This window comes from Colius striatus, chromosome 7, assembly GCF_028858725.1.
Source record: "Colius striatus isolate bColStr4 chromosome 7, bColStr4.1.hap1, whole genome shotgun sequence".
Lineage (NCBI taxonomy): Eukaryota > Metazoa > Chordata > Aves > Coliiformes > Coliidae > Colius > Colius striatus.
The window spans coordinates 40977340-40999489 of NC_084765.1; the positions used below are offsets into that span (position 1 = coordinate 40977340).

Genomic DNA, 22150 nt, shown 5'->3' on the forward strand with positions numbered 1-22150 from the left:
TTGATCTTAGTGGGTATCCTTTTAAGGAATCTAAGTTAGGTCACCAGGCACTTTACCCTTCACTACTCAGTGACCCAACGTTTAAAGAATTTTGTTTCCCAGGGGAATTCTTCTGTCAAACAAACTCCACTTTGGTAAGAAAGAAAGAAATAACATGCTGTTTTCTTTTGGGAAAGTGCCTGTGTTTGCAGAGCCACATGCCCTGCTGCTCTGCCTTGAGCCATCTCCTCTCTCACACACACGTGGCTCCTGCTGCTTCCTCCCCCCACACCACTCAGGCCCCTGCTCCCTGGTTTCTCCCTCAGGCTGTGCTGAGGTGGCCCAGCCGGGCTCTGGCAGTGCCTGCTCCTCCCCCTGCCCCCAGCCAGCCCCCTCCCTCCCCGCAGAGCCGGCTGCCTCCACTCCCCCTCGTCTCTCCCTTCCCACAGCCCTGCACCAGCCACAACCTCTGTGTCAGAGGACCCGGGACGTTGGACTCCCAGGGAAGAAAGGCAGCTCACTGCTGCAGGACTGGAAAAGAAGTGTCTTCAATCAAACTGAAGAGGTAAGACAACACATAGCAGCATCTTCATTTTGCAGGAATTGCTGGAGCTCCTTATCCTCAGCTTCATGGGAGGTTTGCTCTTTGTACACTATCCTGGGAAGCACCAAGTCCCACTGGTTTAACCCTATTGTTAATGGTGTAGCAGCACTGGACTGGGTTAACAACTTCAGCTGTAAATTGGCTATTCCTAAAGGAAACATCCTCAAAGGTAAAGCAGCCCCCCAAAATGGAGGATGCTTCAGTTTTACATGCTGGTAAAGATTACAGACTCACAAATTCTCAGTTCTGTGTTTCATCTGCCACTTGCTAGGTTTTTTTAAGCATGTAATTTGCCAGCTGGCTGGAGCCTGGCTCTCAAATACCTATTTCCCTGCTGCTCAGGAAGGTGGAGGCCTAAAGAAGTGATAGATGGTGATGGCTTTCAGGTGTAGGAGAGCATGCGCTGAACAAAAGGCAATAAACACACGTTCTTGTAACAAAGGTCTGTCAAATAGTGGCTCACTTAAAAACCATTAATCCAAGCCATGAACGCCCAACCTGCCCAGTGACTGCACCAGCCCCAGTCCAACAGCAGGTTCTGCTCAGCACCACTGTTGGTGTTCAGGACTAAAAATAAGAGTGACTAACCTATCCTGGTTTTGTTTTTAAAATGTAATTTTGAATCCCTGTGCCACTTCTGCTGAGCCAATACCTGTTTCCATGGAAATAGCAGCACACAAAATGTTGACAGATTTCAGAGCGAGCAAGCTACTTAAACATCTGCTCCCCTGAAACCACCAGCTAGACTTCAAAATAAAACTGGCTCTCGCCTTCAGTGGAGCTGGGTTAAAAGAAAAATCAAACAAAGCATCCTTCTGGGATGGCCCAGCCCAGATCTCCTCCAACAGGATCTGCTGGTAGCCAAAGCAGCCGCAGCTCACTGCAGTCCCCCTGCAAGGCTCACATGATGAATAACTTCTAATCTACATGGCAATGCATTTAGTCTCTTGAAAGGAGGAGCCAATAGGACCAACAAACCTTTTCACCCGATTCCCACATCCACCTTGAAGTGCCTCAGGCCACCTTACCATTGGTGTTGCTGAGTGCTCAGCCACGGGGCAGGGAACTTGGAGGTGTGGTACAGGCCAGCACCTGCCCCCTGCCCAAAACCTAAACTTCCAGCCATGGGGGTGTGGAAAGGCCAGGATTTAACCCAGAACTCAGTCTGGATGTACTTGGCAGGAGCCAGGACCTTCTGGATGCCATGTTAGGTGAATTTTAATACAGCTCTTTAAATTGAAAGGAGAGAAAGCAGCAGCTGATACAACTGTAGGGCACACTTTATTTTCACTGTACTGGGAAATGAAAGTTGTTTCAGTTGCTTTTGGGTTTTTTTTCTAGAATGGTATCTGATCATTTCACTCACTTTCAGTCTATACAGGACACCAGCTCCCCCCTCACATCACCCTGCAAACACACACCAAACTGGGTTAAATATATGTATTGGAAAAGGGGCTTCCTACTGACTTGAGATTACAGGGAAAAAGGAAAAGCACTACTCAACATGAAAAATCTGTCTGCTCTCCTGGCTTTCCCCAGCCTAGATCTGAGCATCATGTCTGAGGTGGTGAGACACGGGTGGCCAACAGCTTTATTCTTTCTTAGACACATCATATACTGTGAAAAATGTTCCATTGTTGCAAGGTTGAGGAAAACAGTACATTGAGAGTAAAAAAAGACCTTTGCTAATAAACCTCAGTTTCTCCCTCTGCTCCAACCCATCATCTCCCCCCCACCCCAAATTCCCTTTTCCCTGCTGGAGGCTGCCACGGCTGGAGCACACCAAGCCTGTCCCACGGGGAACTGCTCCCTCTCTGCTGTGCTCATCACATGCCAGTGTCTCCACACAGACAGAGATCTTCATTTTTATCCTTCAGTTTTGCTTTAAAAAAGCACTGCTTGGAGATCTTACCTGGCAAAAGGCACAGAAACTGGTGTGTTCTGAAAAGCTTCAACCGCACACGGTGCAACGTTCCCGACCTGATGTAAGTGTTCAGGACCATGACTGCTGGCATCACTCTAACAGAAAGGTCCTGTTCTGCTTGTTTTGGAAGCCATGCATTCGTACCTCTTTGTGGCATGTTGTGTAGACACAAAGCCCTGAGTGCAAGGATGAGAGAGGGGTTGTTCCCAAACACTCAGGATTTCATCTGCAAGTTACCATCACAGCAAGCTCAGGGAACTGGGTGAGAGAGAAAAATTATCCTCCCAGTTAGAGCTGGGATTAAGGACAGAGGAGGACACTTGTATCATGAGACTTAGGGTTTTAATATCTTTTAAATGAAAACTCTTTTAAAATAGCAGGGTAAATTGTGAGATAAATTCTCCACTTGTGTTTGTGCTGTGGAAGTAGCTGCCATGCCATCTGCCTGAGCCAGGGCCAGCAGGGACCACGCACACAGCAGCATTTTGCAATACATCATCATACTGCAGAAGTTTTATTAAGGGATCACCCAAGGACTTCATTCCCTACACTTCATTTTTCTATCTACTCATCACAATCATGGTGAAAGTTGTAATAAAATGAAAACCTCATTATCTGGAGAGCGAGGACAGACAGACACAAGCTGTAACTGTTGGCAGCACGAAGCTCCCTGCTGGTACGAGGCTTCAGCTCACACTATGGGCACTCAGCAAGTGTAATGTCTGAGTTTCCCCCTGCAGTCATGGGAAGGAAGAGGCTGCTCCCAAAGGAGAGGGAACTCTCCTCTCCTCCATGGAATAGGAGGGGCTCCAGATGGGCACGTGCAAGCCAAGTGCCCAGGGGAGGCAGCACAGACCCAAAGTGAAGGGCTGAACCCACTCCCATCCTGCTTCAGCAGGAGCACGGTGGTGGGCTCGGGGATGATCTCAGTAAGAGCATCCAGCAAACCGGTTTCCATTGGAGAAACAAGCACATACATCCTTCAAAAGGCACTAAGGTATCTGTGTTCTCAACATGGGCACAGGTTTGGGAGTTTTCCCTGCAATCCATCCCTCTGGTGCCATTTCACAGCCACGTGCAGTAACTTCCACTGGGACACCAGGTCCTCAGCTGCACCTCTGCCTGCCCAGGCTTGGTCTGATGTCACCCAAGAAGCTCTGGGCTGGGTGAAGCTCATGTTCAAAAAACACACCTGCAACCAACTCATTCTCTGTGTCCAAAACTCGCTGGAACCATGAAAGCTGCATGGGTTAAACAAACTGCTGCAGGACAGTGAGGGGCCCAAGCCCCACCTGAAGCTATTCCTTCTTTAGGGGCAAGGTGCAAACCCCAGATTTTGGCATCCAGCAGCACAATGGGGTAATTAAAAATACAATACAGGCAGTGGCTGGAGGGTTACTGGATCAATGGCTTTGAACTGTGTTTAAACACAGTGATCCCTACCGATGTTTTAGTTAAGTAACACCACTTTACAGTTCAAAGCAGAGCACAGGTATAAACCAATTACCAGGGAACACCCTGAATTCCTCACACTCCCAGAGCTGATACCATATCAAAGACCTGGAAAATTCTTGCAATTGTCCCATTTCCTAAAGATTTCACATGCAAAATCACAGGAGAACAGAACATCTGTAGGCTTTGCATGAACAACCAAACTTTGAACCCCTGATTATGGCAGGCTATGCTGTAAAAGCACTCACAACGCTGTGATGCCAGAAATATTTTGCCCAAGGTTAAACTGAGAAAAGACATATTCCTAAGTCATTTTTGATCAGCAAGTGGTTGCAGTGGTTTGTTTCTATGCCCAGCCCTGAAGAGAAATCCAACTTGAGACATTAGCATACAAATGGGATAGGAACTCTCAAAGCTTATGCAACTGCTACCCCATTACAGACAGCTCAAATCAATTAGGTTGCTAAAAATCAGAGAAGCCTTTGTTTCAGTTTAAAATGTGGGTATTCCCTTATACCTGAGAGATAAACCTGAGGCTGGGGAAAATTTCACTCCTTGAGGAGAGGGGAAAAAACCCTCGAGCAGAATCCCTGGATGTTCTCTCTGCCACAGTCATTTTCCTCCCTCCCTTCTGCTTGCCTTGTCGCTTCTCTCGTTCATTCAGTGCCCAAAAGAGGGATGGAGACAAGGAGACTAAATTTTCCCCTTCCGATGATTTGATTCAGTCTTCTAACCTAGTAAATGTGAAATCGGAGGGGTGTTTATCTTGCTTAGTGGGAAAAACCTCAGCCATGACTACATGAATTCCCACTGCCTCTGTAACCGACGGAAGGAAAACAATTGACAGTGAGCTGAAGACTTTGCTGCCAAGAGTGAAGGATGATTTCAGCAAGTATGAGAAATGGAGGCACCTACCACCAACAAAGAACCGACTCCGTTTATTCTAGTCAGTCCCAGCTGTCCCATTTTTCAGGTTTTCAGTGAACAGGCTTTGCCAAAGCTTTCTCAGAGCCACCCAGACCCCACAAACACCAGGACTCGCTGATGAACCTGCTTTAGTTTAAACATTAGGAAGCCCAAACAGACTGATTAGTATCTCACCAGACATAAAAAGCAGCTCTACATGCAACAAATCAGAAACATCCACATTTTGCAGTTTTAGTAGGCACAAAGAGCATTCTGCTTAGTGCTAAACAATGCTAAATCAACTAATTAATTACCGAAGTGACACGATGAAAACAGATACTGAGTAGCCAACAGGGTATGAGCTTTATTAAACGTTATCATCTTACATTTTCACACACACTAAATCATAAGCACTGGCAAATCCCAAGCCTGCAGAACAAAAGATCTCTTGTGAGCAAGCATTTCTGCAACAGCACGTTGAACGTTTATGGTGAATCACAGCGTGACTTGCCTGGGAAAGGCACGGGGCTGGCCAGACTTCTCACACCCCGTGTGTGAACCCTAAAGCTGTGTTTCTCAGGTGGCAACACCACAGTCGTTGGCACAAGCAGTCTGTTATTAATTTGCATTATCAGCACTGGCTGTGCACCCTCAAAACAGTGAATCAACAAAACTGATGAGCAGCTGTCAGGATGTTCTTCCATGTTCCCAAGGCAAAGAAATCCAGGTAATGGAGCGTATGAAAGGTTTTCTTCTATAGAAATATATCAAATCCCACGGTCTTGTTGGCATGTTGGAGGAAAGCTGGATTGGAAAATGCTGTTTTACTTGAAGGAAGGTTTCTGAAGTCCAGAGTTCCTCACTGTTCAACACCAGCTTTGGAAGAAACTCTGTATCTGACAACTTTATAATGTATCCCTATTAGTATGGATTTCAGCATGCCATAAATCTAGCTGTCAGCTGCAGGCCTTATGGCAGGATGCATGTGGAACTTTAGGTAACCTGGGACCCAAGTGCGTTACTTTAAGTGAAACTTAAGTATCTTGGGACCTTTCTTTGAAGAGAAAGTCCAGGATATTTCATAGGATCAAAGATCTCCCTGCAATAAACTAAACAACGTGATATTGGGTGCTTTATATCACTGTGGAGAAACAGCACAGCGAGCTTCTGAGCTGACTCCAGGACTAAGGAGACCATATGGCTCTAATACAGCACTGGTTTAAATAAAATAGGGAAAAAACCAAACCCAACTGAGACATATATACCTATTTATGAGAATGCAGTGGAATTTTCAAACCAGACAGAAGTGGAGTAATGACATTTATGCAAGAACTTGATGCCAATATAGAAACCACAATTGCTGCCCCTGTATGGAGCTCTGCCCATGCAGCCACAACAGGATTGCCAGGGTCACTTCCTACAGCTGGGCCTGACCACCCCTGGATGTGTGTTTCTCTCCCCAGAGGCTTGTTTCCTGACAACCTTCTACAACTCCCTGTGCTAGATCAAACCTACCTAAAGGTTCATTTACATGTGTGCTTGCCTTTGTTTCTGCAGGGGGATGCATGAGCACGTGGATTCAGCTGAAGTGTCAGCAGGGAGAGAACAGAAAGTCTGTAGCTGCTCCTGGACAGACAGATTGGATCACAGACGTGTAGGCATGAAGGAGTGTGTGGAGCCTGCTAGCTGCTTCTCACTCAAGTCAAGTGCATGGTTCTATTTACCCACTGAACAAAACGTATTCCCTTCAGATGAGCAAAAGGAACAACAGACTGGAAACAGGTAAATTTAAAAATACAACCCCAAACAAGATCAGTTTTAATTCCACAGCTCCCACCAGCTGTGTCACAGTTGTTTTCACTAGCCTGAGCTGCTGTGCTCAGAGTTCCAAGCGGTATCTGCAGGGACACACTTGGGAGACTCCACCCTCCCCAGTTCTCCGGGGAATTAAACCCTTTCCCCCTGAAAGAGCAAAGCCCACGAGGCAAGGCTTAGGATGTTAGTTCCTGTGTGACCTGATCCCGGCATGTGGATGCTGACACACACAACTCCAGCAGAGCCTGACTTCTGAATCTCGCTGAGAAGCACTGGATGCCTCAGCTGGAGTTAAACCTGATGCAAAACGTAGCCCCTAACTGCAGATACTGCAAACAGGTTACCGAGAGAAACTGGTGCACTCACCAACACTCAATCCCTACAACCAACAGGGCAGTTGCTCTAAAGCACATCCTTTTAAATGGGCACAGAAACACAGAGCTAATGGATCCACAGGAGTGAGCTGAGGAATGACAAACCACGAAGCACGGCCGTCAGATGAGCGCTCCGAGTACACCGATTCAATAACGTGCAACGCTGGCAACTACACACTCTTCTCTCCTTCAGTTTCTCTGTAAAGCGAAGCAAACACCCACCTAGAGTGTCTCAGTGTGAAATCCACTGCCAGAGGAAAATCCAGCTGCTGCCAGTACACAAGCCTTTTCCTTGAAGTGAGTAGGCACTGAGAGCTGGGATGCCTGGGGTGCAGCACCCGGGTGTCCCTGTCTCACACACGTACAGCAGGTGCTCTCTCCCCCAGTACACAGCACGGTGTTGGGAGTGGGATACCTCTGGCAGACCCTGGACCTTCACGTCTTCCCACCAGACACGTGGCAAAGCTCACAACCCTGACCCTCACCCTGCCCCGGCTCAGGCCCAGCTGACACAAGCCCACTGTGGAAGGCAGACTTCGCTGTGCTGGGCCACAGAAGCGCACACTCCTCATTCCCATGAAGGTGAGTTTGGATCCCAAGTCATTTGCTTTGATCTCTCTCGTAGATGTTCTTTTGGCTTTCATTGCAAACACGCCAGGCCTGTGGTATTCACACAAATATCTGCTTGCATTGGATCGTGCTGAATGATCTCCCCTGGCAGCCAGTTTCATTCTAATTACAGCCTTTGGAAAAGTTATTTCCACCTACCATTTTTTTTTCAGAACTCCCACTTTCTAGTATCAGTGAATGTCCTTTTGGGCTGTGAGACATCACAAAGTTATCTTGCCATTCGAGTTCCTCTTAAGGGACTGACAAACAAGTGAGTTTTAACATGTCCAAGCTAACCTTTTTCACAGCTGATCATACCAAAAACATCCAAGTGCCAGGGTTAATGAGTGTGTTTAGAAGTACTTGAATGCTGTAAAGAAACTGGGCTATCTGTGCTGAATGAGGACTAGACTGTTCCTACTGCCTTTTTATTACCTCTTTACTTAGGAAACTAAAGTAAAGTCAGCTTTAGAATGTCTTCTGCTAAAGAATTCGAGTGTCCTGGGGTAGAATTCTAAAGCAAATCTTGGCTTCATAGTAGCAAATGTGGTTCAATTTAACAAGCCAATAAATATCTTGAGTGACTAGGGAGCTGGGACTTGTATAATATGATCTGGGTTTAAAAGCTAAGAAGGGAGTCAACAGGTATTAGAAAAGATGCAACACCTGTGTGGGGCTCTGCCTGCTGCTAACTTCGAGAACGTGGACACAAATCACTTTTGTAAAAACATGTCATTTTGAGCAATGCCTTGAGAAGTCATCCTGATGTCACCACACACATTAACCCGAGGACTGAAGATCTCCGTTTAAAAAGCTTCCTGAATCAAAGTGGTCACCCATAGAAAGAAAAATCACATTTACAAGTTTGGCAGGGTTCAGAGCACAAATCTACCCTCGCTATACCCTCTCTACTATGTGAGACCACCGAGCTGCTTCATAGAGCCGTTCACACAGTACAGCACGCAGCAGCCTCAACATCTCACACCAAAAGAAACTGAAAAGAGAAAAAAAAAAAGCAAAAGGGAAAGTGGAAATAAAACCTCACGCTAGACTCCACAGCAGGGCAAACAACAAAACCTGCACCGCCCGGCGCTTTGGAAAAGAAGGGAAAGCCAGCCCAGCGCAGCAGCCCAAAGCGCGGCAGGCCAGGCGCTTCCCCGGCGGGAGCCGGCAGCCCCGGGGCCCAGCCAGGCCGCCCCGCCGAGGGGAACGTGTGGCGGCTGCCCCCGGGCCCGCGCCTGCCCGTCCCTGCGGCTGCAGCCAGCCCGCTCCGGCGCCTCCGCCGCGCCGCTTCCTCCCCGCCGAGCGCGGGGAAACGTTACTCCCGCCCGCAACCGCGACGCTCCTGCGGCCCCCGCCCCGCCGGCAAACGCTCCCTCCCGGCCGCGGCGGCTTCCCCGAGCTGCCTGGCCTCGGCGGCCGAGCTCTGCCCGGCGCGCCCGCCTTCTCCGGGAGGGAGCAGAACCGAGCCGGGCCAGAGGCGGCCAGCTCTCGGGCTGGCGACCGGCCGGCTCCGGCGCTCCCCAGCCGGCAGGGCCCCGTCCCCGCGCGCTGCCCCTCACAGCTCGCCCCTCGCCTCACCTCGGGCGCGCGGGCGGCTCGGCCCGGCGCCAAGGGAGCGGAGCGGGGCGGCCGCCGCCTCCTCCGCGGGAGGCACCCTCGGCCCCGGCGCCCCAGGCGCACGGGAGAGGCGGCCGGGCCCTCTCCCGTAGCCCTGCCGCTCTGGGCCCGCCCGCCCGCCGCCTCGGGGCGCAGCTCCCCGCGCCAGGCCCCCGCTTCCCTCCTTCCCGGCCTGCCCCGGCGCCGCCGGCCCCAGGCCCCCCTCCCCCGGCCGGGCTGCGCCTGCGCGGCGGCCCCTCTCCCCATCCGGGTCCCTCCGTGCGGTGTAGCAGGTCGGTAGGCGGGAAATGGCGACTGGCTGCTGAGCGGCTGCGGAGCGCGGAGCTCCGGCGGCGGTGTAAACACAGCGGCGCCCGCCCGGCTCGGCCCGGCCCGGCCCGGCTCGGCTCGGCCCGGCCGCCGGGGACCCGGACACCGGGGGCCCGCCTCCCCCGGCACCCCGCATCCGCAGGTAACCGACGCGGCGGCTCAGCCAGCGCGGGGTCCCAGCCCGGGATCAGGTGGGGAGGGCAAAGGGGTGGCCCCTCCGGAGTGACCGGCGGGAGCCTCCCCTCAGGGCCTGCCCCGCAGCGGGCCCCGGCTCCCCGCCCGCCCGCCGGGCTCCGCGCCCCGCTGCGTGCGGAGACACCTCGTCCCTCCGCGCTCATGTCCCCTCGCCGGCCGCGGAGGCCAGGCAGCCCCGGCCGCGGCGGAGCGGCCGTGCCGGGCCAGCCCCCTGCCCGCGGAGGAGCGGGCGGCGCGGCTGTCACCCCCCCGCGCTGACACCCCCCGCCTCCCGCTCTAGGCCGAGGCCTGCGGTGAATCTCCTGTCCCGCCCGCCCCGTTCCGTCCCGCGCTCGGGCGGCGGCGGGGGCCGCGCGGTGCGCAGCGAGGGGCGGCGGGGGCGCGGCCCGGCCCGGCCCGGCTCGGCTCAGGGGGCGTAGCTGCGCGGGCTGCGTCCCGGCCCCTGCCACACACGGGCGGGCCGTGCCCGGCGCCGGCTCCCGCGGGGCGAGCGCAAGACGCGCCTGTTGCTGGCTGTTGTCGCCGGGGCGGCAGCGCTGGCCGTGCCTGTCAGCGGCTCCGGGGCGGGGGGGGGCCGCGGCCCCGCTGCCTCCCCGGCGGGTACCGGGCAGCGGCGCCACGCCGCGGGCTGCCGGGGCCGGGATCCCGGGCGGCGGAGGGCTGCTGCTGCGGGGCATGGCAGCGCGGCTGGGAACGCGGGAGTAACACCAACTTTGTCCGCTGTCACTCGTGAGGGCGGCCGTGATGTACCACCGCCACCTCCCCCCGTTACTGCCGTTCCCTGTCAATACCGGGACCGCGGCGTGAGGTATTAGCGTGATGCATACCGCATCGATTATCTGCTCGCTTCTGTGTTACTACAGAGGACTGTACAAGCCTGTTGCTCAATTTTATGGCAGCTGGGAGTACATGAGAGGAGAGATGTTGCTGTTTCTTTGTGATTGTTTTGGTGAGCTCAAGCCTAGGTGTGCCTAGGACGTTTCTTTCTCTGCAGTGATGATGGTAGCGCTTGCTCTGATCCTAACCTTATTGTTTCTGGTAGGGGGTTTTCATAGTCTCCCAGTTGCTTACAGTGCACTTTTAAAAGTAACGTTGAGGTTGTAATTATTGACTTTGCCTTTCATGATAAGTTTCCGCTGTTACAATACCGTAACTCTGTGAAGAGGATCTCTAAGTAGAACTATTACTCTGGTGCCTTGGGCAAGTCACAACCCCTTTTGCCATTTCTCCATCAGTAAAATGGGGATAATAATACCTCAGAGAGTTGTTACAAGAAGCAGTTAATGTTTGTAGAGGGCTTAAAAGACCTAAGTGTTATTAATTAAACCCCATGACACATTAAGGTAAGAGTTAGCGAACCAGGTTTACACATGGATGAACTGAGGCAGGAAGAGATTATGATTTAGCCAGAGTAACCTATTGGATCTGTGACAATAGCAGAAAACAAGTTGTAACTACTTCATGCTGTAGGCACAGGCAAACAGTTCTATATAACAGAGATGATTCCAAGATTACTTGCCCCTCCCTCCCCCCCCCCCCTTCCAATTCCAAGCTTTTCTACTTTAGGAGGTTTTGCCTGTGTGACTTCCAATTGACTGGATAGCTCCAAGGACACTTGTGGCTTGCCCACTTAAAAGCGTTTCAGCAGTTTTCATAACAAGATGTATGTTCTAGGATGCAAGCCAAATCCAGGCTTAAATTCCATAAAACATTCTCCACTTTTCCCCTGAAAACATTGTGTGGAACTTAGTTGAGACTTGATCCCGTTCCAGTGGAGTATGCACTAAGCTGACATTCCTGTTTCATCTGAGACGGTTCTTTCATGGAGGGGAAAAAAAATGCACTTGTCAGTCTGTCCCAGGGATGTAATGGTACAGTGAGATCATCTCTCTAAAGGTGTAAACATTCCCCATGCTGGAGCTGGACACGCACTTACAGAATGTAAAGGCGGTTTTCCATCTTCAGAATTCCACCCTGGGTGTTGGTAACTCGCTCCCTCTGTGTTGATGCCCCAGCACACTGAGGTGACACCACTGCAGGCTCAGGAGCAGCAAGGAGTTAAACACAAAAGTAGTCTACCGAATTTAAAAGGGAAACTTAGTCTTCATCTTACAAAGTTTTTCCATTCTGTATTGGCTTTTGTTTTCTTTGATCACTTGTAATGCTGCTGAGGTTGACACCAACAAAAACAGTGTCTGCAGAAGACTTCAGACTCACACTTTCTCTTTTGACAGTTTTCTATGCAAATATTTCATTCCTGTGGAAGAAACGTTTCCATAGGTTTGAGTGGGGTAATAGCTTGGAGTACTTGCATGTTTTTGTAAGAACCAATACTGAAAGTTAAACTGAAATACTCGAGCAAGAGCTTGCCAGAAAAGCTGCAGCAGAGCTTGGGAGAAGATGACCCCCAGAGCTCCCTTCCCTGAGGCTGTAAAGCAGGATGTGTCACATTGGTCTGGAATTCACCAGAAACTTGAAGTTAACTTATATTTCTAGACATACCTATACTCTGACAGAAGCTGGATGCTCCTTGCCCTTTTGAAAGGATAATGGGAAGTTCCAGACAATTGTCGTGGTCATTGCAAGACCACAGCTGAAGCCAGTTTAACTGTATTACCCCAACATTGCCTTTCCCAGTTTTGCAGCTTTTCCCTGTTCAAACCCTGCACAAGTTCTTCCCCACTTACATGTTTTCAGCCTGGTCTGCCAGGGGAGAGAGACAGCTCTATGTATGACAGCTTTTGGACTTGGATAGTGTCAGCGTAGGACTGGTAAGACTATCCTAGATAGAGAGGCTGCCCCCTTTCCACTCCACCACCTCCCACCCTCTGACTGCATCCTTATTCCACACTTTCTTCAGAAGCATTCCTCTCCAACAAGTGCTTCTGATTCATATCACAGTAGATCAGATATGATACCTCTTACTCTTTATTAGCCCAGAAAGTAAAGGACTGAGTCTGAATTAAACCCTTTCATTTGCTGGCAGCTTACATTACCACTAAAGTGTTGGCACCAAGCTCTTGTAAATTGTAAATGGAAGATTGTTTTTCATCTGTTGTATGTGAAGAGTTCAGTTGATGTTGATACATCCCGGCTAAGTCTTCCCAAAATGCAAATACACACCATAAGTGCATAGCTGATTAATCAAATGTGTAATGCATTGCAATTTTTAGAGGCAGAATGTTTAAACTGAATCATGCTGCTGTGAGCCTGTAAGGGAAAGTAAGCTTTTTGTACTTACAGTGTCAGGCAGGGTTTGGGCAGTGCCAGGCCCCAGCGAGTGCTTTAAGCTGGGGTTAATTTGCTCAAGTGCAGCGTTAGTTGCAGTGCATCTCTTCCCATTGCTTGGAGGAGAAGCTCACATGCACACACTTGAAAGCCAGAGCAACCTGTTGCTTGCATGTTGAGTTGCTAGATGGCCACTATTTAGTGTTTCAGGAAGATAAATATTTCACATTCACAGGTGAAGACATTTTCAACAGCACTTGAAAAATTAAGTGTGAAATCATCCACATCTAAAGCAATCAGTCTCAGAGGTAGGTAGCAGCATCCCAGTTGGTAGTCTTAACTTGTTCTGAATGGATTACTTCCCAATCAGATCAGTTTCAGTAATTACTTAGATCAAGGTCCTCTTAGCTACAGAAAATAGTAAGTTCTTTTATCATCCCTCATGACCCAAGGAAAACACTTGTCAGGACAATCTGGGGTAAGAAAATGAGTTCAGTATCAGCCTGAAATGTACTTTCACAGGTGTGATCTGCCTTTGTTGCCTCAGTTTCCCTCTCTGATGGCTTAGTGTTGCTGGCAGTATGGAGCTCTGTGGACAGAGGGAAGGAGGTGTGCAGGTGCTCATGGATGGGATCAACTCAGCAGCCACATTGATCTCCACTGTATTGTGACATAAAAATACAGCTCCCCAAGGGGAAAGTTTTGAGAGTCCAGCCCCATCAGTCAGATTTCTGTGCATCTAACTAAAAATAACTCTAAAGCCAGCGTTTAGGAAGCCACCAATCTGTTGCATTAGACCAAATGAGGATCCTCTGTCCACTAAGTGGTGTGGATGCCAGAATTGCATGTAAAAGAGGGAAATAGAAGTTACCTCCAACAGTCCTAACTCCTGCCTGAAGTCAGAATCTTTGTAGGGGGAGGAGTCTAGTTAGAAGGCATAAACCACTTCTAGTTCTGAATCCATAATATCTGTTGTAGCAGTATAACTTAACATTATCATGAAAAGTTTAACTAAAAGGAGCTGTTGACTCCACAGCATCTGGGAAATAAGCTGTGCATAATTACTTGGAGCACAATGCTAAAAAATATATCTACCATTCATTGCCAGCGTACCTGGTATGAGCAGGAGAAACAAAAACCTAAGTACTCTGAAACGTTTGGATTAGAATTTACCTATAAATAAGTTACTTTATATGTATAAACACACAGTGGCAACACAGCAGGGGTGTCATTATCTGCAGAGTAAGGCTAGGAAGGTGATGCTGTAGGGCACATTGGCATTCTCAAAGCCTGGTAGGAAGGAGAAGCACCTGCCCTTATTTAGGCTGTGTTTAGGAATAGCTAATTTAAGTTAATTTATTAACAGTGACTCGATCAAATCAGAGCAGTTGGTCTAAGCAGTTTAGCTTTAGCTGCACTGATTCAGTCTAAATCATAGCTAAATCATAACTCAGTTTACTTTAGGCCATTTTAAATCATGATTGCTTTGATTCACCCTGTATTTTAGGAGGTGCTAATTAGAGATAGGTAGGTAATTCAACCCAAGGATTAGACTATACCACAAGGGCTTTGCTGGCAAAGCAGTGCCAGCCCAGTTAGTGGTGAAACCCCTACACAAAGGGGTTCCTTCTGCCAGCATGAGTTACATTTGCACTCACAGGAGGCTTGTTACCCTCACTGCTCTGCCAGGGAATAAGTCTTTCACGTTTCTAGCAGGTGGCATTGTATTGGTAAAGCTTCTGGTTTAGACTCAGTTCAACAGGGATTTCTTTAGCCAGAGTTTCAGGGCTACTCGGTATCTTCTGTGTAGTGTACAGGGGATGAAGGTGCTGGAGCAAGGAGTCTTAATACAGGTGTATTTCTTTCTTACCTCTTGTGGTGCAGGATTTTCCTTCATCCCTTGTAGTTTCCTCTAGGCTTACTCTTGGGTAGTGTACATCTTAGTGCTGGTGTTTCTGAAGCATTCAGTGTTGCAGGAAGCAGTGAGCTGATACGAGGTAAGAGCTACTTTCTACAGTCTCCTTTGTCCTCACTTCATTTTCCAGTACCCTTCTCGTGTGAGACAGCACTACCTAAGTTGTTTCTCTTTTCTCCCTTTCACAGGAACTTCCCTCATTTTCTTATCCTAGGGGAGCTCATTTAGGTGCAGGAGGCTTCCTTTTATGTGAAATAATGCCTTTGGGCTGTCCTGTGATGCCTGGTCACCTGATTCAAATCTGTCACCTGGGAGGGAGATAAATCCTATAGGTGAGGGCTGACTGATATGCTGACACGTCCTGCTGTTTGGGGAGGGTATCTCTGTATGCTGGGGAAATGATGAGGAGCAGTGTGGGTCAGAAAGAGGCCTAGAGAAAGCTACTTATCAGTAGCTGCATAGGAAAGAGTTATGTTGTTTCTGTGTTTGACAAAGAAAAACAAGTAATGAACTGTAGTTTTAAGGTTTGTTTTCAGAGGGAGAAAAAAGTATACAAGAAATAAAGGGGGTAGCACAAGTGGCAGCAATGTTTACAGGAACACTGCAGGTGCTTGAGGGGCTTTGTGCATGCTAGGTTTAAAGATAGTATATTTGATTGACTTACCTGTCTCATTTGACACCTTAAAGTTTTGTCAAGGCCAAGCAGTTGTAATCAAATCAATGTAAATGTGCTTGGGAAAGCTTGTTCATTTTGCTTATCAAGACAGAGCTAACAAATAAGAAAGCAAGAAAGTAGGTGCAATTGATGCTTTCAATATATGTTCTTAAGAAGATGGATTTGGAAGAAACCTTTAAAGACTTGAGTGTAGGTAGAGCAATATTCTTAAGCAACTGTAATTGCTGGGTTTTGGAGTTTCTTTGTTTTGTGTTGCTTGAAGACTATAAAGCTTGCTAACACCCCTAAGAGAAAAGTCTTGGGGGAGCTCTGTTGGAATAACGGGCTGTATAGGTAGAGATTCAGGTAAAGAGCTGTTATGCTTAATTACCCCGTTGGACTTACTGGAAGATGATTCTCTTTTGATGGCAGATTGCTTTATTGTATGCCTGGAAAATATTTGATAATGTTCAGTCTCAAAGATTAATAGTTAATATAAAAATGTCTTGAGTCAATTAACATGATAGGGTTCCAAACCATAAAATAGTTTAATATTAGAAAATAAACATTTGTCATCAGTGGTCCGTGCTTTCTAAGCTGAAAAGGTGTTTCAAGGAGATTGCTCTTTCTCCTCTTGATGTATTTTCTGTTCCCTTTTAGTTGAGGTGCTGTAAGGGCAGAGGAGCACGTGTAGCTCTGCTCCTTTCGCTTTGTTGTTGGGAACTTGCAAAGCCCTGTGCCTGCATCTGCAGGTCGCTGGTGTTTCATCAGAAGTGCCAGGGAGGGATGCTTGTCCAACAGTGTATTTTTATTTTTAAACTAAAGTAACTATACTGCTGAACACACTGCTATTAAACCAGCTGAAGAGTGCTGTCAGTCTCCATCTGTACTGTCAAATAGTGTGGGGCAACAAGAGCAGACCTGTATCATGAGCCTGGTGGTTCTGAGGGCTGGATGTTGCATGTTGCTTGCAGTTTTGGAGGTTTTATCTTGGTCAGGTGCCCTGTCCTTCAGTAGCTGAAACGTATCTTCCAGTTTGGGTGCTGTCAGAGCACTCCACTTGGTAAGCTCTGAACCTGTGTTGTATAGAAAGATGAGAAAATCTGTTCCAAAAGTTCACCCTAGAGCTAAGCTACAAAAAGTGGTGCAGATTTATGTTGGGCAGCCACTTGCTGTAGGAGAAGGCAGAGGATGCCACGCCACTTACAAAGCTGTTTTTCATATTAAGCTCCTTGTGAAAGGAGAAGCACACAGTACTTGACAGAAGAAGGGACAAATCTGATGTGAAAAGGCTGTAAAAGAGAGTTAAAAGCCTTCAGTCAACCATCAGAGATCAGTAGCAAATTGGGTAAAACTTGTACAGAGTTTTCTCAGTGTCTGGACAGATGCTTTTTCAGCTGTTGAGTTCCATAGCTCACCTCTGCTCTTTTCCCTATGGCTCAGTGGACACTCCTCATCTGCTTCTGCACAGTCTGCAGATACTGAAAGGATGAGGAGGGAATGAGCTTTTCATTCCCCACTTTAGGTGCAGGTGTGAAAATATTGCTCTGTAGGAGTTTGGATCCAGTGAAGAAGTTAACCATCCCCATGAATGGTGTGCTTTGCATTTTTCTTCGAAAACTCCTTGCTGTGTTGTGTTGTAAATGAGGATTCTTCTTCACGAGATAATCACTCCTAAAATAAGGCAGTTGTGTGGGTTTTCTTGAGCAGCAGAATTGATGTCTGTTTCCCCACAGACTCCTGTTCCTTTGTACATTCCAGCCCTCTTGTCTCCTCTAATACCTCCAGACTGTCCTGTCCCCACCTCCAGGCAGGGAAGCTGACCCTGTTCTTGAGGTGGGCAAGGGAAGGAGAGAAGGAGGAGTGTGAGCATGTAGCCAGGGTGAATGCTAAAACGGTCTGGTTTACCAAGGGAGGACTGACAGACACACAGACAGTTATGGGCAGTGACATTACACAAGCCTTGTTTTCTCTAGAAACAATACTGTATAAAAACCTGCAACAGAAAAAGCTCTCCAATGTTTATGCTAAAGAAAAGAGCCCATCAAAGGGTACAGTGAGAAAATGGCACCAGATCCTGTAGCTTTAAACATTTGTGTTGGATGGTCTTTGTTAAAGTGCCAGAAAAACAACAGGAAAAATGTAAATCCGAATAGGATGAGTGATCAGATCAATACAAAAAGCCAGCCTCGTGGTGCTACTGAGCAGCTGAGGCTGTGGTTCCACAGCAGCCTGGGACAGTCCCCTGGCCGCTGCAGTCCCGCTGACCCGCCAGTGAAATGCGCTGGGCTGCGTTCCTCGGCCTCCAGCACACGCCACACGCACAGGTTGTGTCCTGCTCAGCTCTCTCCCTCCAAACCAGGGTGACTCGCTGTGCCCTGCCTGCAGGGAACAGCCCTCTGCCGTGTGTGCCTAGGGCTGTTCCCAGCGCCAGCCGGGTGGCAGAAGGCTGTGCATGGAGAGAGCACGCTGACAGCTGAGCAGCTGTGTCAAGCTGTGCAGTTATAGGAGGGTGAGCACGGGGCAGTGCTTTAACCCGAGCCCTGGGCTTTGCTGGGTTACTACTACAGCTGTCCTTTCCCCTGCCAGCACTTGTATGCTTTTATTCCACCCCTTGTGCCTTTGATTCTGTGTTGAAACGTTTCAGTTAACTGAGTGGCCCTAAAAACGGTGTAAACGGAGGGTTAGCCAGTGCCACAGCTGCCTCGGGAGGGTGCAGGAGCACGGCAGCGCCCAGACCAGCTGAGGCTGCTGCACTGGAGAGCTCCTCAAACTGAGCTGCAGGCTGGCTTTTCTATCCCTCTCCCCCTACCCACCCCCCACAGTGCACAATGAGAAGGTACCTACAGAGCTTTCCTTCTATGCTTGTGGTGAGAAGCCTCGTGTGCTCTGTCATATACACTATATGGCACAAAGGTGACCACTAACTTTCTTCCAAGTATTTGGTATTTCAGCTAACTGTGTTAAATTTGATATTTAACTTAAATTAGGTCTCCTCAGGATCTGGAAAATTCTCCCAAGTAACAATGAAGCTGGTTTGTAATGCAATGAATTAACCACTGCCAAGAAACTTGTATTGCTTTGGAATGTGGCACGGCCGTTTTTCACTCTCTGGGGTTCCTGATGCAGAGGCTAGGTTTGCTCCTAATACTGGGAAATGACTGGAAAGGTATCTCACAGCCATGTAAGCTCACAGGTGACAGCAGCACTTTCTGTTCTTGCAGATTTCTCTGTTTTACAGTACACAGATACAGATTTATGGGGCAAATGTGGAGCTCAATGGACTTTATCTGCTTCTATTCCATTCCCTTTTTCTAGTGCAGCATATGAACCCATTCCCTGGGATACAGATGCACAACCTCTCTTGTCTCTAAGTGGCTCAGGTTGCCAGGCACACTAAAACATAGGCTGGTTTTGCATGGATTTTCTTAAGCATGTGAACCTGTGCCATACAGCATCAATAGTGGTGGCATTCAGAGTTCTCTGTCTCCTACCTTTTCCTCAGGTGTGAATGCTCCAAAATCAGGCACCAGACAAACATGATCTTCTCACTTAACGGAGCAGTTCCTTTGTTTACAGAACCATGTCTGCTACTTTACAGCCATAAAGTTATTATTTCATTACCTCTCACACGTTCTAGTGGCAGGGCTGTGTTAGACCAAGCTGGATGCAATTAGCTTATGAAATAAGTAGGTGAGATGGGGAGTGGAATCAAAACAGAATGTGTGTGTGCACATCAGGTTTGGCTCACAGAACTTTGGCTGCTGCTGGTATCTGTGCTGGTCATATTTGGTGTTATTGAAACGTTGACCAGCAGCTTTCCACTGAGTAGCAGATGAGGTTTGTTCTTTCTTGTGGCTTTTTCACCAAAAATAAAATGGGGAAAAACAAGAGTGAAAGCAAATAAGATGTGTAAAACAGCCTCGATGCCATGGGGTCAGAAGGTCCCTGCATCTCAGTTGAAGTTGTTGAAACTGAACGAGATTCAGGTTCATAATGTCTGCATATGATGTTTTTAAGATTAGATGTAAAAACATCATCTCACTCACAGGTTAGTAAAGCTGCCAAAGCTTCAGCATTTATTTTTGATAGCAGTTTTAATTTGGGGATATGCATGAATTAGCAAATTGATTTGAGAGACTGTAAGTTATAGGAACAAAGTTTTCTGTGCAAGAAACAGGCCAAGAAGGGCTGTGAAAATGTCAGGTGTAAATCAGCACGTATTTGTGATGGGAAACGTTTAGTTTAAAACACGTGTGGACAGTGACTGATAAACATCTTGACTGTGCTGGCATTTCCCTGTCTTTAACCACAGAGTTGGTTGATCTTTCTAACTGATTTTTAAATCAGGAAGGTCAGTTGTGGGAAGAGCACAACAGTGGGCTCTGTACAAGGCAGGGAGCACAGCTTAGGCTATTTCTAAAGGCTGTGAAGCTATAGAGTGCACCAAGGAAAAGTGTTTTCCAGGGCAGTAAGAATCATACTGTCATTTAAAGCACTTCTACAGTAAAAATAGTCTGTGCTGTTTTTAAGGCCAAAGGAGCAGCCAAAAACCTTATCTAGCTTTTTAGAAGATTAGCAGCCTGACAAAGTCCTGTGCAATATGGGATGGTGATTCTGATCCCCCTGGCAGATGAAAGTGAAGAGAGCAAGAGTAGGGTTTCTGGTGAAGTGAAGCAAAATGCAGTTCTCCTCTGTGAGGACCTTGCAGGAATTACTGGCTTCTCATAAGGGACATAGGAGTTACTCCAGGAGTCACACAGACCCACTCAGGCTTATTAATCTTCTGGGTTTTCTGTTGTTGTTTGGCTTTGGGTTTTGGTTTGTTTGGTTTTTTTAGTTAAATATATAATTAACATGGTTGGCACTAACAATTTACAGTAACTCATTAGGAGTTTTTGTGGTCAGACAACATCCTGGAAGGTTTGTTGAGGAAGTGTTCAACAATCTGTCTGTACCACGGGTTGTAACAAGAGGGAGACGACTTCCAAAAATAGGCTCCCTGTGTGCTTAGCAGCGTGGATTAAATGTCCAGAGAGCCTCATGTGCCCAGAGACAGCTGGGCCCTCCGGAACCTCGGCAGGAGCAGGGCTGGTTCCCGCGCAGTTTGCGATCGGCTCGTTTAAACTCGGGCACTGCAAACTCTTATTCCAAAACATCTCGGCTGTTGGTGAGCTCCACAAAATCTGAGGGTAACTGCTGTCAAATTCCTTCATAGCAGCATTAGAGACTGCAAACTGTGTGTTTCTTCAGCAGCAGATTCCGGGGTTCTTCTCTGAGACTGACTCTTCTACAATCGCCCCAGCTCTCCATTTTTCTCTCTTGGTTAGTAGCCTGACCTAAACTGAAAAGGCTGAATTAATTACAAGTGTGTACCCTCAGTCACAAAGAGAAGAATATCTTGGCCAGGAGAAAATAAACTTTCAGTTCCAAATGCATATACTATAACCAAAACAAAGCCTCTCCAGCAGAGTAACAGCAGAACGACGGTGCCTGGAAGTGTGATTTCTAGAGCAGAGAAATAAAGTGACGGGAAAGCTGGTTTCTGTCAGGCCGGTTTAAAAAGCTGCCTCCATTCTTTGGCAAAATATTTCCAAGAAAAATGTTTCTTTTTGGGGAATATTTAAGCTTTGGGAGAGTAGAATTATGAGCCCACAGCAGAGGTACTGAGGAAACCTGGTTCAAAACAGAGGGTTGAAGTGCAGGGATCTTGCGTGTGATTTTAGTTGAGATTGAAATGACGCAGTAACCTGAAATTAGGGAGGAGAAGAAAAGGCGCTTTCAGTGAAACAGGGAAAATTTAGAGGTGCCATTTGCGTTGGATCTCAGGGTTGTAATTACCAGCTATTGTTGTGATGAGGCTTGTGGTTTCTTTATCCATTTATCCAGGTTTTGTAACCAAGCACCAAGGTTTGAGGAGTACGTGGTGTGTGTGCTTCTATAAATCATTGTCTGCCTTTTGCTTTTACTTGCATCATAAGAGCACTACTCCAGACTGCTTTGACTCAGGTTTTCCTTATTAACAGTTGTCTCTCTGGGAAGCAGTTGCAGAAAAGCCCAGTTCAAGATTTGAGAAGGGTGACAAGTATGTTGCAAAACAGGAAATACATCAGCTGGAATAACATGAAATCACTGTAATCTTCTGGGGAAAGGGAGCAAGATGGTTAAAGAAAGGCCAAGGAGGGGGGAAGAGTCCATCTCTGAACTAAGAAAAAGCATGTACTTGAAGTTTGCAAAGAGCTTTGGGGCCTGTCTGGATGCAATAGACTATCTGTAAGTCATTTTCATTGGCTCTCTGAGTTCAGACAGGTATATCAGGTATACACCAGGACTATCATTTGTCCCATTTCTCTCTTCCCAGCAGACATAGACTTAACAGCTTTTTGTCTGTTTTTCCATGGTGGCTTTGGCTCTCCATTCAAGAGGTCTTCCATCTCTTTAAAGCATCACCAGTACCATGCAGATGAACTTCAGCCAGTGAATGCATGATCTCGTTGGGATGTTTCTTCACACTTGAAATCTGGGTCACACTGCAGTGATTAAATGTGCTGACAAAATATGACTG

The 22150-nt window shown here is 47.9% G+C and overlaps 1 protein-coding gene across 2 annotated transcripts in view; it reads left to right on the forward strand.

Annotated features, from left to right (window-relative positions):
• Positions 1-9363: 9363 nt before the first annotated feature.
• The window catches only part of CTDSPL2 (CTD small phosphatase like 2), a 36312-nt gene continuing 23525 nt past the window's right edge, over positions 9364-22150 (forward strand). Inside the window, exon 1 of one of the 2 annotated variants that reach the window (XM_062000078.1) lies at positions 9364-9734. The gene's annotated coding sequence lies outside the window, so the exon portion shown is untranslated. Of the gene's footprint in view, positions 9735-10523; positions 10596-22150 lie in introns of those variants that run through there. The other variant, XM_062000079.1, reaches the window with a different exon arrangement.